Source organism: Simochromis diagramma, unplaced genomic scaffold, assembly GCF_900408965.1.
Source record: "Simochromis diagramma unplaced genomic scaffold, fSimDia1.1 OVJJ01000463.1, whole genome shotgun sequence".
NCBI lineage: Eukaryota > Metazoa > Chordata > Actinopteri > Cichliformes > Cichlidae > Simochromis > Simochromis diagramma.
The window spans coordinates 5,240,304-5,253,870 of record NW_024386941.1 but is presented as its reverse complement, the minus strand read 5'-3'; the positions used below and the strand labels follow the sequence as shown (position 1 = coordinate 5,253,870).

The following is a 13,567-nucleotide window of genomic DNA, read 5'->3' as shown; positions in this document are numbered from 1 at the left end:
GAGCAGTCAGGGTGTGCAGTCAGGGGAGCAGTGAGCTCCACATGGAACAAAAAGAGCTCTAGGACTCTGATCCAGGAGCCTGGCTTAAATGCCCTTGTTTTTCCCCTCATATTCGCCCCGTTGTCATCAGACTGACCTCAGCAGTCCTCAAAGGGAATTTTCAGCTCTTCCAGCCTGTTTAAAATCACTGACACAGCAAATCAGAAAAATGTGTAGAATGTGCACTGCACATGTATGGGTGGCACTGCAGAGTAATATTCTCTTGTTAGAGCTCTACTGTTTAACGCTGAGTCAGGTGTACGGTTGTAAGGCACAAAGACTACGACAGATGTGGTTGTATACCTGGTGATGACAAACAGTGGAAATAAGGTCTCTGTTAAGTTGGGGTTTCCAATTCCATTGTTAACTTTTTTCATTTGTCTGCTTTTTGTCAGCTTGTTCCATTAGGAGTTGCCACAGCAGATAATCTGCCTCCATCCCATCCTATTCCTAGTATCTAGTCGACAAAGAGCCAGCCAGGGCAGTTCACCCTTCTGCTTAAGTGATACTTACACAGTGACTGAGCTATTTACAAAATCCAGGTTTCTCTCGAGAAAACATGCAGAGATTGAAAGTTTGGAGGCCAAGCACAGGACTTGCTGTTGTCAGGGGAACACCTGCTGGAGAAACATTTTTGAAATGTCCAGATTGTGGAGGTAAGCATCAACGACACAGAGCTCTCAGTTCTCACTCCTTTTTTATTCGTCTCCAACATCAACTGCGCATATCGCGCCACAAAACACAGGAACACACTTCCTATACACTGGGTGTGAGTGGAGCCCTCTAGTGGTCCACCCACCACACATGCCCCCCCCCCTCCCCCCGAACACCCAGCAGAACTAGTCCAGGACCCGGGGCTTAAGCAAACGGCCGGAACGGCTGAACTGGGGGGGTGGGGAACTGACAGAGGGCAACCCAGCCCGGGAGCGAGGCTGGCACTGGCGGTCAGAAAAAGCTGCAGACGACTCGGACTCCATTGATTTTGGGTCGCTCCTGGGGGAAGAAACAGAATCCATCAGCCCGGTGGCAGGTGGGCGGCCGCGGCGAGGGGCCTGGGCCGGGACCACCTGATCCTCTTGCATAACATGTGCAGGCTTAAGTCTGTCAACAGAGACAACTTCCTGCCGACCGCCAAAGTCCAAATTGAAATGTTTGTTGCCTGGTTTAACAACCCTGTATGGCCCGTCATATGGTGGACGCAGCGGAGTCCTATGGGCATCGTGCCTGACGAAAACGAAACGAGCAGAGTCCAACGAACTCGGAACAAAAGTGTCAGGCAGTGGTGCACAGGACCAGGAACAGGAAATGAGTCTCTTGGGGGGCGAAAAGGCAACAAAGAGGTATCGAAACATGGGGGAGGGCTCTCAGGTAAGAATTCCCCGGGGACCCAGAGAGGCTGGCCGAGGACCAGTTCAGCCGGGGAAACCCTGAGGTCTTCTTTAACCGCGCTACGCAATCCCAGCAAAACCCACGGAAGACGGTCAACCCAGTCGCCACTTGTTAAGGAAGCCCGGAGCAGATCGTTACATGGAGAAACCTTTGGAATGCAAGCATGCTGATCCACACAGGTATGCACACAGGTGTACACACGGGTATTCACAGACGCGGACTACAGCTTTCTTGGCTGCTGCCTCAAAGCACATTGTGCGCTGTCTATCTTGCGTGCTGCACAATATCGTTTATTATTTAGTATCTACTGATAAAAAAAAAAAAAAAAAGGAAGCCCGGAGCGCGGCCTTAAGTGACCGGTGAAACCGTTCGCACATCCCATTAGCTTGCGGGTGGTATGCTGTGGTGCGGTGGACCTTGACTCCCAGGCCGTCAGCCATAGCAGACCAAAGCTCAGAAACAAACTGGGGGCCCCTGTCCGAGGTAATGTCAGCAGGGGGGCCGAAACGTGAAACCCACCACGTTGACAAAAATGCCCTGGCCACCGTCGCCACTGTCGTGGACGCCAGGGGTACCGCCTCCGGCCACCTGGTTGTGCGGTCCACCACAGTCAAAAGGTGCGTGAAACCCTGTGACTGCGGCAAGGGACCAACCAGGTCCACATGAACGTGATTGAACCGCCTACCCGGGACACGGAAAGGTTCGAGGGGTGCCTGTGTGTGCCGGTGGATTTTCGAGCGTTGGCATGGGATACAAACCGCCGCCCATTCTTTCACCGTCTTGCGAAGGCCTGGCCAAACAAACCTGGTGCTGACCAGCTTGACCGAGGCCCGGACGCCGGGATAAGAGAGGGCATGCACCGAGTCAAAAACACGACGATGCCACGAAAGGGGAACCACTGGGCGGGGGCGGCCGGTGGAAACGTCGCAAAGAAGGTGCGGACCGCCGTCCCACACCGGGGTGTCCTCCAGCATGAGGCCCGTTTTTGTTGACTGAAGGGCAAGGACGTCCGGGTCAGCACGTTGCTTGGCGGCCATGGCAGCGTAGTCGATGCCGACATACACCGGTAAAACCAACACACGTGAGAGACAGTCAGCGACGTGATTGGACTTACCAGCCACATGCTGAATGTCTGTGGTAAACTCTGAAATGGCCGCCAACTGGCGCTGCTGGCGTGCGCTCCATGGGTCAGAGACCTTGGACATCGCAAACGTCAAAGGTTTGTGGTCAACGTACGCAGTAAAGTTGCGACCCTCGAGGAAAAAACGAAAATGTCGTGTCGCGAGGTGCAGGGCCAGCAACTCCCTGTCAAAAACACTGTACTTGAGTTCAGCATCCCGGAGCGTACGACTGAAAAAGGCGAGCGGATGCCATAGACCTGAAACCCGCTGTTCCAACACCCCACCCACTGCCACGTCAGACACGTCGGTGGTCAACGCGTTCCGGCAGCCAGTCAACCGGATCTTTGGCTGTTTTACCTTGTAACGCAGCATAGAGTGGCTGTAGCAGGTGGGCAGCTCTGGGGAGAAAGCAGTTGTAAAAATTTATCATCCCCAAGAACTCCTGCAACGCTTTAACCGACGTGGGACGCGGAAAAGCCGAAACGGCCTGGACTCTGTCGGGCAACGGAACCACACCTTCAGCGGAAATGCGGTGCCCGAGGAAATCCAGAACAGACAACCCAAACTGGCACTTGGAAGGGTTAATGATCAGGCCGTGCGCTGCCAAACGCTGGAAAACCTGGCGCAGATGGGACTCGTGCTGGCTCGCTGAGCAGCTGGCCACCAATATATCGTCCAGATAAACAAAAACAAACGGCAGCCCACGCAAAACGGTTTCCATCAGCCGCTGAAAGGTCTGGGCGGCACCTTTCAGGCCAAACAGCATGCGCAAAAACTCGAACAAGCCAAAGGGGGTAATGAAAGCGGTTTTAGGAACGTCTTCGGCGCGCACAGGAACCTGGTGATACCCCCGCACCAAGTCAATTTTAGAAAAAATCGACATTCCGGCGAGATTGGCAGAAAAATCCTGAATGTGGGGGATGGGGTAACGGTCATTCTCCGTGGCATTATTTAAACGGCGGAAATCTCCGCATGGCCGCCACCGACAGTCCGATTTGGGCACCATGTGAAGCGGAGAGGCCCATGCATTGTTCGAACGCTGTACAATGCCAAGGCGCTCCATGGCTGCAAACTCTTCCCGAGCGACGGACAGTTTCGCGGGGTCGAGGCGGCGGCGCGCGCGCGCGAACACCGGGGGCCCGACCGTGGGAATATAATAATATAATTCGTTACCGTGCTAGAGAAATTAGGGACAGACAGCGATGGAAACTCTAAAAGCAAACGCTGAAAAGCATCCCCGGAGGTCACTACATTAGCCCGAATCAGGGGCTCGGCGGCCCGAGTAAAACAGGGTAGCGAAGAAAACGAGAGAGCATCGATTAAACGTCTGTTAGCAACATCGACAAGCAGTCCATGAGCACACAGGAAATCAGCACCTAAAATAGGTACAGAGCTAGCGGCAACAACAAAGTTCCACTGGAAATCCCGGCCATGAAAACAAACAGTCACCAACCTTTCCCCAAACGTTTTGATGGGAGAGCCATTAGCTGCAATGAGCTGCGGCCCACAGTTCGCTGCTAGTCCGTCGGCAGCGGTAGGGGGAAGGAGGCTCTTCTGGGAGCCGGAGTCCACGAGAAAACGTCTCCCGGAGCGCGAGTCCTCTATGAAGAGCAGCCTTTCTGTATTGCCAGCGGTCGCAGCTGCTACGGCGCTCTGGCGGGTCCGTTTCCCTGGGCCGTGAAAGCGCAAGGCGGCAGGCAGCGACGCGCTCTGTCGCCAAAACGCTGATGATAGAAACAGATGCTCTTTCCGCGGTGCCGGCGTGTAGCAATCCCTGCCGTCAGCAAGGGGGCGGATGCTCTGGGGGAGGCAGGTGGAGGCGTGGAAGGTGCCGCTGGCGAGTCCGTAGCCAGGGCGTGAACGTCGAAAGTGCGGCTAGCCAGGAGAATGCGATCCGCTTCTTCAGCCAGGGAGCGATAATCCTTCGCAGGCAGAAGAGAGTTTGCGAGGACAGCTCTCACGGCGGCCGGTAGTTGGCGGAGGAAGAGGTGGGCGAAGAGGAAACCACCGTCATCCGGCCCGAGCAATGATAGCATGAGCTCGAGCACGGAACCGCCACCCAAGCCTGACAGGTTGAGAATCTTTTCGGCTCGTTCAGCGTCGGAGAGGGCATAACGCCGAAGAAGCAGCTCTTTGAGGGCGGCGTATTTCCCTTGGGCGGGTGGGTGGGAGGAGGATTGACTTAAATGAAAATCGGCAGTGCGCCTTTTAATCCTGTGTGCCTTATGTATGAATTCTGGTTGTGCTTACTGACCGTGAACTGATTTTATGTGCTATACGGCGCTCAGCAATCTGTCAAAAAACGTTTTAGTTCGACTTTGGTAAGCTATGAAGCCGCACCGCTTAATGGATTGTCAGAGCATTACAGCTACCGTAGTCTGGAGCCTCGTGGAGTGATACGTAATATTACCGTATTGTGTGTGTATAAGGACCATAAATGACACCTGTTAAGAGACGTGGTTACAAAGAGGATTTCAAACTCAAAGCTGTCAGTCAAGCAGTAGAAATTGGGAATAGAGCAGCTGTGAAATCTGTCTGTCTTTGTTATTATGCTCAGCATCTGTTAGCTTACATTTTGACTGCACAATTGTGAGCTTTTTGTTATGCACAAAAACAACATTGTTTTCTTTTATTTATGGAGCATTATTATTTAATAAATGCTGATAATTTATTTTTGAGTGATTTCTTCATGTACATATACGCTGTATGTTAATAAAAGTGCCTGTGTGACATCTGGGCCACAGCTTTGACTAAGAACTCTCTTTTTGTTCTTACCATATTGCTTTTAAAAAAAAAATCGAGATATATACCGTATATCGCCATCCAGCTAAAAAATATCGAGATATGAATTTTGGGTCATATCGCCCAGCCCTATGTAGAATGCATGTTGTTTAAGGCAGCTAAGATACTGAAAATATCTACACTGACACTCAAAGTGATGTAGTTACCTGAAGTGGTTTCACTTCATAGGTGGGCCTTGTCAGGGTTCATTTGTGGAATTTCTTACCTTCTCAATGGGGTTAGGAACATCAGTTGTGTTGTGTAGAAGTCAGGTTGGTACACAGTACTCTTGCCATAAAATTTATTCTAAGTAAAGAGAAACGACAGTCCATCAATACTTTAAGAACAGAAGGTCGGTCAGTCAGACTAAAACGATGATCGTTTCCTGAAGTGCAGTTGCAAAAACTAAAAATTAAACTGAGAGTTCCTTTTTACTAGACATGCACACATGCATGATTGATTATTAACTCATGATTATTAGTGCACACAAGAGCAAGTCAAAGTCCTAGGTATATAGGACAGACAATGTCCTCTAGTGTGATGTTTTTGGGCATCAGTCCAGAGGATACAGTTTTCATACAACCGGACCGAATATCTTTAAGAAGGTTTTAAAACCAGTATATGAAATTAGTTTGAGTGATTTTAGTCCTATTTTGTCATTTGGAGTGTGCCATCATATATTTTAAATTCAATTTGCAATTTTACCCACTATAGATGTACTCTTATGCAGCCCTCCAAAAAAAAAAGGAAAAAGAAAGGAAAAATTAAATGCATATGGCTGGAAGTAAATGAAAAAAATCAAAAACCAAGTTTTTCTATTATCATCTTTTTTAATCAATGTCCTATAGTATGACATGCATAAAATTAACAAAAAATATGCTTCAAATAGTAAAATATAGTAGAATAGTAAATAAATAGTATTTACTATACTATAGTACTATAGTAAAAGTATTTGCCTTGCAAAACATTTCTTGTCACAGCATAGGATACATTCAGATTGCAGCTTAATGAGAATGTTTCAAAGTGTTAACTGGCAAATACAGTCAGCACTAATATTTCATATAATATATCCATTTGTGAGTTAGCAGCACACTTTAATATGTGGGTTGTAGCCCAAAAAACTTCTCATATATAAGATGAAAATGTTTTTAGTTTATAGAAAAAAATCTATGAAGATAATTTAAAAATTTTGACATCTTTCTTTTCACGGTCCGTTCCTATCCCATCTGAAGTTTGCTATTTTAGTAGTTGAACAAAAAAAAGATCCTCTTACTGTCTTGATGTGACCCTTGACTTCTTAGCAGTTACTTAATTTTTTAATGACAAGCTTAACTGTTTTCACAAAGGACATAAATATTCTTAGGGTTATAAAAGTCTGCTCAGACAACATTAAAACATTCATTTTGTTATTTTGTTTCAAAATAAAGCAATTACTTAATTGTTATTGTCACACAGTGTTGCTCACAAAAAACAATAAATAATGACTAAAAAACTGTCAAAGAATCAGTTAGAGAAGGTGTTAGTTCGGTACTTGAATTGTAACCTTGTGGTCGCTGGATTTTAATCAAAACTCAGAAAAGTCCGAGAGTGAATTGGAACATTTTGTGTAAGACAATTATCTTAAACATTTTTGCATTAAATGTGACTTCTCACCTAAATAGGGTTCAAAAGTTCACAAATCACCAGACAAGATTTAGAAAGTCCATATATGAATATTTTAATAGTTCAATTTTATTTATATAGCGCCAAATCACAACAACAGTTGCCTCAAGGCACTTCATACTGTAAGGTATTTGTGCCCAGTAAGTAAGTGTATTCACAGTTCACAAGACTCTAATCAGCTGTGTTAACCTTCCTGAATATCTTAAACATCTTACTTTTAATTTCCTTTGTACTGAGACAATAAACAAAAGGATTTACAAGAGATGGACCGAGGATGGTGCCAATCAATAAACCCTGGCGTTCTTCGAGATTTAATACCACACCAAACCTGGTCAAGATAACAATGATAAACTGGGGACAGTATAAACATGATACACAAATCAGGTGACTCACAAGAGTGCTTCCCATTTTCTTTTTGTCATTATTTGATAATTTTTTCACAAAAAATAAGATCCCACAATATGAAAGACAAATGAAAGTGAATGTGAAAAATGACAGAAAAAATGATATAATGGCAACTTGGTTGAAATATTTCTCTGGGTCAACACAAGTGGTTCGCATAACTGCAGCATAGTCACAGAAAGTGTACCTAAGCCTCGAATAGCAGTGAGGGAGCGGTGTAGCTGTTACAAGTGTAAAAAGCACAAAACTACAGGCAACAATCCACACAATATATGTAAATGCTAGTGTACGTGTATTTGTTAAATAACTATGATACTGAAGAGGACAAATTATAGCTATTAATCGATCAAATGCCATAATTGTTAAAGAAAACCTCTCCATTGTTGCTCCCACCTGGTAAACATACATTTGAATTAAACACTCCACATATGATATGGTATTAACACCAGCAAGTAGAACCCCGATCATTGTTGGAGTGGCACTAGAGGTATAGAAGATGTCAACAACAGCAAGATTGCAAATCAGAAGATACATTGGTTTATGTAACTGCTTGTCAGAAACAATGAAGATGATATTGACCAAACTTGCCAAAACAGCTAATAAATAAATTATCAGCATAACCACACCAACTGCTACAGGCATTTTGACTGTGTCAAAACCACCTATAATAAAATGTGTTAGTTTGACTGAAGCATTCTGTAAAGACATATTTAACAAATATTAAGTTACAAAAATTATCAGATGCAGTTGAAGAAGTAAAGATATGCTGTTAACAGTGATAAACAGTTGTAAAAAAAGAAAAAGAATCAGTTTTATCCTTTCTAAATCCAAACAGGTTTGGGTTAACCCAAACCTGTTTGAACGCACACAACAGTGCTTTCATATTTTAAGTCTCACAACAACAGGAAGTCTTAACTTGGCAGCTCCCTCATCAAATCACGTTGGATATCAATTGTCTGTGTTTACATATCACCAAAGACTGCAGATTACATCATGTATGATGTCACACCCACCCTCCAAAACCAATGGAAGATGAGGATAGTTTTAGGATAATTTTAAATTACACTAATTCTAGTTACATAACTCAGCACAAAATGCTACAGGGCAATGTTCCCTCTAATTTTTAATGTTTTTAAGCAAACACACAAACTCCCTGAGCGGTCCCTTGGACCACTGTGAGCAACAGCAGACATGTGCACTGTGGTCCAGCCAGCATCGAATCCATCCAAGCTACATGGTTTATTAAAATATTAAAAATTACAGCATTTACATTTATGTTAGACTACTTTTAATTAATTGATTTAGCCCACTTACAATGAAAAGTTAAAAAAAAAATCTTGTTCGTGACCTTTGTAGTTGTTGTAACACTATTGGAAGTAAAAATAACTTGAACTCCAATTTTAGAAAACAAAACTTTCTTTTTTTTTTTTCATATAAAGCTCTGACTTGTATTATGAGTATGAGTCTGTGGTCTGGGAGAGAGTCCTGTAACTCTCTGTCTGCAAAATACAGTATATAATGACCAATGTTGGGAAAATAATTATATAGTTGCTTCTTCAAAAAAGTCACTGACTTATGCAAACAACAAAGTTTTTTGCAGCTGTTTACCTAAAAATGTAGCCAAGGTATTTTTTTAAATAAACATTTCAAACAATTTACAGAACAATCAGGTGTTCTGCATCAAATTTGATGTCTGCCATACTTCGCGGAAACAGACCAGGCTGGCCTGGACGCGGACGTCGAGAAGATCGAAGGATTGCGGTGGTGGGTTTCCATGGCAACGACTGGAGCTGCTCCAGCGCTGTTTGTGGACTCTGGTGCCATTCTCTGTTTGGCCTCTTCGTCATGGCTCCATTAGGTGTGCGTGGACCTGCTTTTCCTGAGTGTGGGATTGATGCAGCTTTGCCATAGTTCCTGAAGTTGCATTTTTTATGTGTTTCGTGCTGGTTACTGTTGTAGCATGAGTGTTTAAGTTTTGTACAATTCTTCCTGGTACTGTTTTCACATATTATGCCGACTCTTACAGTTTTTGAAGAAAAAGAAAAAAACAACGAAAAAGAGGGAATTTCATTCTGTAATTGTCCTGGCTATCCTAAGTTTCTATAACATGGCCATTTACCATGTGGGACACTGTCATGTATGCCAGTTTGTCCATATTGCACTGTACATTTCCCTGTTTTAGTTTTAACATCTTATCCTGCTGAACCATGTATGGAGGCTGGTTAAGTCTGGATTGTATCTTTGCTGTGTTTAGCTGGGGACAGCCTTTGTTTAACCCGGGGTGAATATGTAACAGTCACAATGGTTTGATGTCTCTTTAATGTAACATAAGTCAAGGGGTTATGAGGTCATTAGTGTGTGCCACTGCCCTCTCTGTGATTTATGGGAGCAATGTGCTTGCACGCGAATACATGGAGAGAGACGGACTTTATATGTTTTACCTCTCCAGAAAACCTTTGCAACGTTACGGGTTGTATGAACATTGTCATATTTGATAAGCAGCAGCATTTCAACCGGGCCTTGTATGGTTGATGAAGAGAATGTGCATTAAAGGATACGCTGTGGAATCCCCAGTACCAGTGTGATCGTGTATTCTTCCTACTATCCTGCGAAGGTTTCTACCGCCTCCTCTCAACCACTGAACACAACTCAACGTTGCAAACCCCAACAACAAACAAATGAAAAAGGCAAATAAAAACAAACAACCATTTAGTGTATTCCAATAATATATTATAATTTAGACAGACTTGATAAAGACAAGAAACATTTTTGGAGCAGTTTTTAAGCACAAAATTCCTATAGATTAAATAAAACATATGCAGGCCTTGTACTGAGGAGATGCAGCCTATTATGCATAAATTAAGCAGATAAATGCATTGGAATAGCACTTTTCTGCTCTGAGCATGTTCATATTTACTAACACACTTTCATACAGCACTTAAAGGCTTATCAACCATTCTAAATAAACTGGTCTGTCTCTTGAAGCGGTTCTGAGTCACAATTTAACATTTGAACCAGTATTTGTGTAGAAACGAATAAATGTGTTGTGGATAAATGTATGCATCACAAAATATTTTTATTTTTAGAAATAATGTTAGTATTTGTAATCTAAGTAAATTTAACAAATCATTTCTTTTCATTTGAAATATATAAAATTATAACAAAATACAAATAGATAGATTTAATCTTTTGTCCAACTAAACTTTCTTACAAAACAAGACACAACTTTCACTGTGTTCCCTCTTAAGTTTGCTCATTAGGTTAATGACTTCTTTGTTTACAAAGGGCTGACAGGAAAGATGTGTCATACTCACCCCTCTTGAGTGAATTATCATTAGTACCTAGCTCCAGTAATGAACCTCAAAGGGTTTGGTAACACAGTACTTGTGTCTTTTATTTCTGTATTTGATACATAGATATATCAAGATTTGGGCTTGATAAAGTTGGGCTCACATTATTACACATCTGAATTGAAAACCACTCATTTGTTTGTGCTGTGAAGAACGAGATGAGGAGACCAAGATTGCCACCAGGAGAATTACACGCCAGAAAATATTCTGTATGTGAATCATCTTGTTGTCCTTTGTGCTATTTGTTAAAGAAGCTTAATCTAATGATTGCACAATTTATTAAAGAGCAGCTCTCTAAACACTACTCGTACACAAGTCAATAATCTATATTAGTGTTACATCCTCACTTCGTATGGATATTCTGAAAAACAGTCTCAAATCAGAAGTACTTGACTCCCTGGTATAACTCTCAAATGCGTACCTTAAAGTAGATCACTCCAAAATTTGAGAGTAAATATAATCTCACTAATTTAGAATTTTATTTAGCATGTAAAGAGTTTGCCGCTCTATAAGAAAGCCCTCTGTAAAGAAAGGGCATCCTACTATTCATCATATTGAAGAAAATAAGAACAACCCTAGGTTTCTCTTCAGCGCTGTAGCCAGGCTGAAGAGTCACACTTCCTCCAAACCAAAAACTTGAGTCTATCTGAGCGTCTGAGTGCAAGCAACTTTATGACACCAGTTTATGTGCATATAGGGACCTCTTGAGGAAAGCAGTGTTGTGGAAATGTATTTCCACTGAATTGGGCATGTCAGGTTTTTTAAACACTGAAATAAATTGTTGTTAGACATAAAAGTTATGGGCATGTGTGAAGTTTTGCTTTATGTACTAAAAATTAATACATTGTTTGTCATCTAACATGATATTAATATTATATTAAATTCACTTGTCAGCTGCAAAATAATGTAAAATGCAGACTGAGTTCCATACAGGAGGTTTGTATTAAGACATCATATGAAACTCAAGTATGCATGAAATATATATGATTCAAAATGACAGGAAACATCTAGAAAATGTAGAGCAGCCACAAAAAATGGCACACGGGAAGAGCGCAGCAGCCACCACAACACAAATTTTGGGTCATTTATTTGGTCCAGCTAGTGGTCAGTGCAGCGCTTGCAGTGCATGCTGTGTCCTATGTGAAAGTGTCATGCACTGTAAAAAATATTCCGTAGAAAAACGGAAAATGTCCTGGTAATTCTCTGCCAGTACATTTTCTGTTTTTTTACGGAAGTTTGACGGACTTTTCTGTAAATGATAAAACGGAAAATTCTGTAGATTTACAGTATACTCTCTGTACTATTTATGGACATTTCCTTCAGCTATAAAATGGAAAGTATTGTTATTGCAAAGTATTGTTGCGTAATCAGTTTTACCCCTGTTCTTTTATTCGTCGAGGCATCCAGAGACGGCACCAGAACTCAGTAGTCATTTCACAAAACCTTTATTCATCTTTATTCATCTTCATTTAAGCATGCACTTCTAGAAGGGAAGATGAGGCCGGTGTGTCCCTCTGCAAATCTTCACTCCTTTGTCTGTGAAACACAGTTTTGCAAACTCTGTCTGTGTCTATGTGCACGAGCACATGAATGCCTACATGTGCGCGTTCCCACGTGTCTATGTGAGTGCTCGTGAGTGACTGTGTACGCATACCTGTGTGTATGTGTGTGCACATGAGTGAGTGTGCGTGTGGATGTGTGTGCATGACAGTTAAAACACTGTGGGTGTAGGTGACTCCCTAGGTTATAAAACCCATCTCCCTTCCAGACCACAGTTATCCAGTTACAAATGTTGAGACCCCCACCCAAACATTCTCTGGGGAATTTCCACTCAGCATTAACTCCTCTCTGTTTTACTTTCACAGTTCAAGTGGGGGAGAGGTCTCCTACAATCTACTCCTAAATTCACGACACAGTGAGGCCTTTATTACATTGAGGGCAGTGTCAGTATCTCTACAATAGTTCTACATTCTATGTTAACACATTTCTAAACTCTAAAATAAGCTAAACACTCCTACAGTATATTTTCTGTATCATTAACTGATATTTTCCGTTGATAGAAAAGTTGAAATTTCTGTTTATATTACTATTTCCAAGCACTTCTTTTCACTGTAACTCATTAAATATAGCTCCTTATATCCTTAAACGTACATTTCTATGCAATTACAACCTAGTACACCATGTACTCAAAAATTCATAACTTAAAACTTAAATTAATTTGTGCTTCGAACACAACAACATTGGTACAATTAATGTTAAACATTCTTTTATTCTCCTTAACTCAAACACTATACTAAAATATAACGACAGCATCCGTCGTGTCATAAAACGACTAAACAACTGATACATGAACAAAAAAACTCACAAGCTTTCAAATTTGAGCATTTTTATTTCCTTGAAATCAGGTTGCCCTCATGTAAATGTGTTTATTTACATTCATTCAAGTGGCTACCAAGTGTTTTCTTCAAACAGGACACCTGACAAACAAAAAATGTCATATTTAACAATATGTTCACATAATAATATCCAGAGTACCTTTTAGTTAGAATCACTGCCTTGTGGTAGTTTTGCCTCAGCCAAATGGTTAAGGTGTGGTTTACATCTCTGTCTGTCCACTTATGATACAGTATACACATGTAGTCAGTTATAGCCACTCACCTTTGATTACTGAATTGCATTCACTTCATTAATGAAGTGAATGTAATTCACATTTGTGTGAACATTTGTCTGAGATTAAGTCTTTGGGGTCTTTACCTTACAATATAACATACTTGAGTCAAAATTTGTTGACTGTTTAAGTGGTGCCACATGAATAAAACTGAA

At 42.3% G+C, this 13,567-nt stretch overlaps 1 long non-coding RNA gene across 1 annotated transcript; it reads right to left on the bottom strand.

The window, feature by feature from the left end:
* Window positions 1–7,150: 7,150 nt before the first annotated feature.
* Window positions 7,151–12,069, bottom strand: LOC120737027. Its single transcript, XR_005696656.1, has 3 exons — window positions 11,902–12,069; window positions 7,314–7,320; window positions 7,151–7,163 (listed from the first exon to the last, which is right to left on the bottom strand). It is a non-coding gene; the product is annotated as an uncharacterized LOC120737027 (long non-coding RNA).
* Between the last annotated feature and the right edge of the window lie 1,498 nt (window positions 12,070–13,567).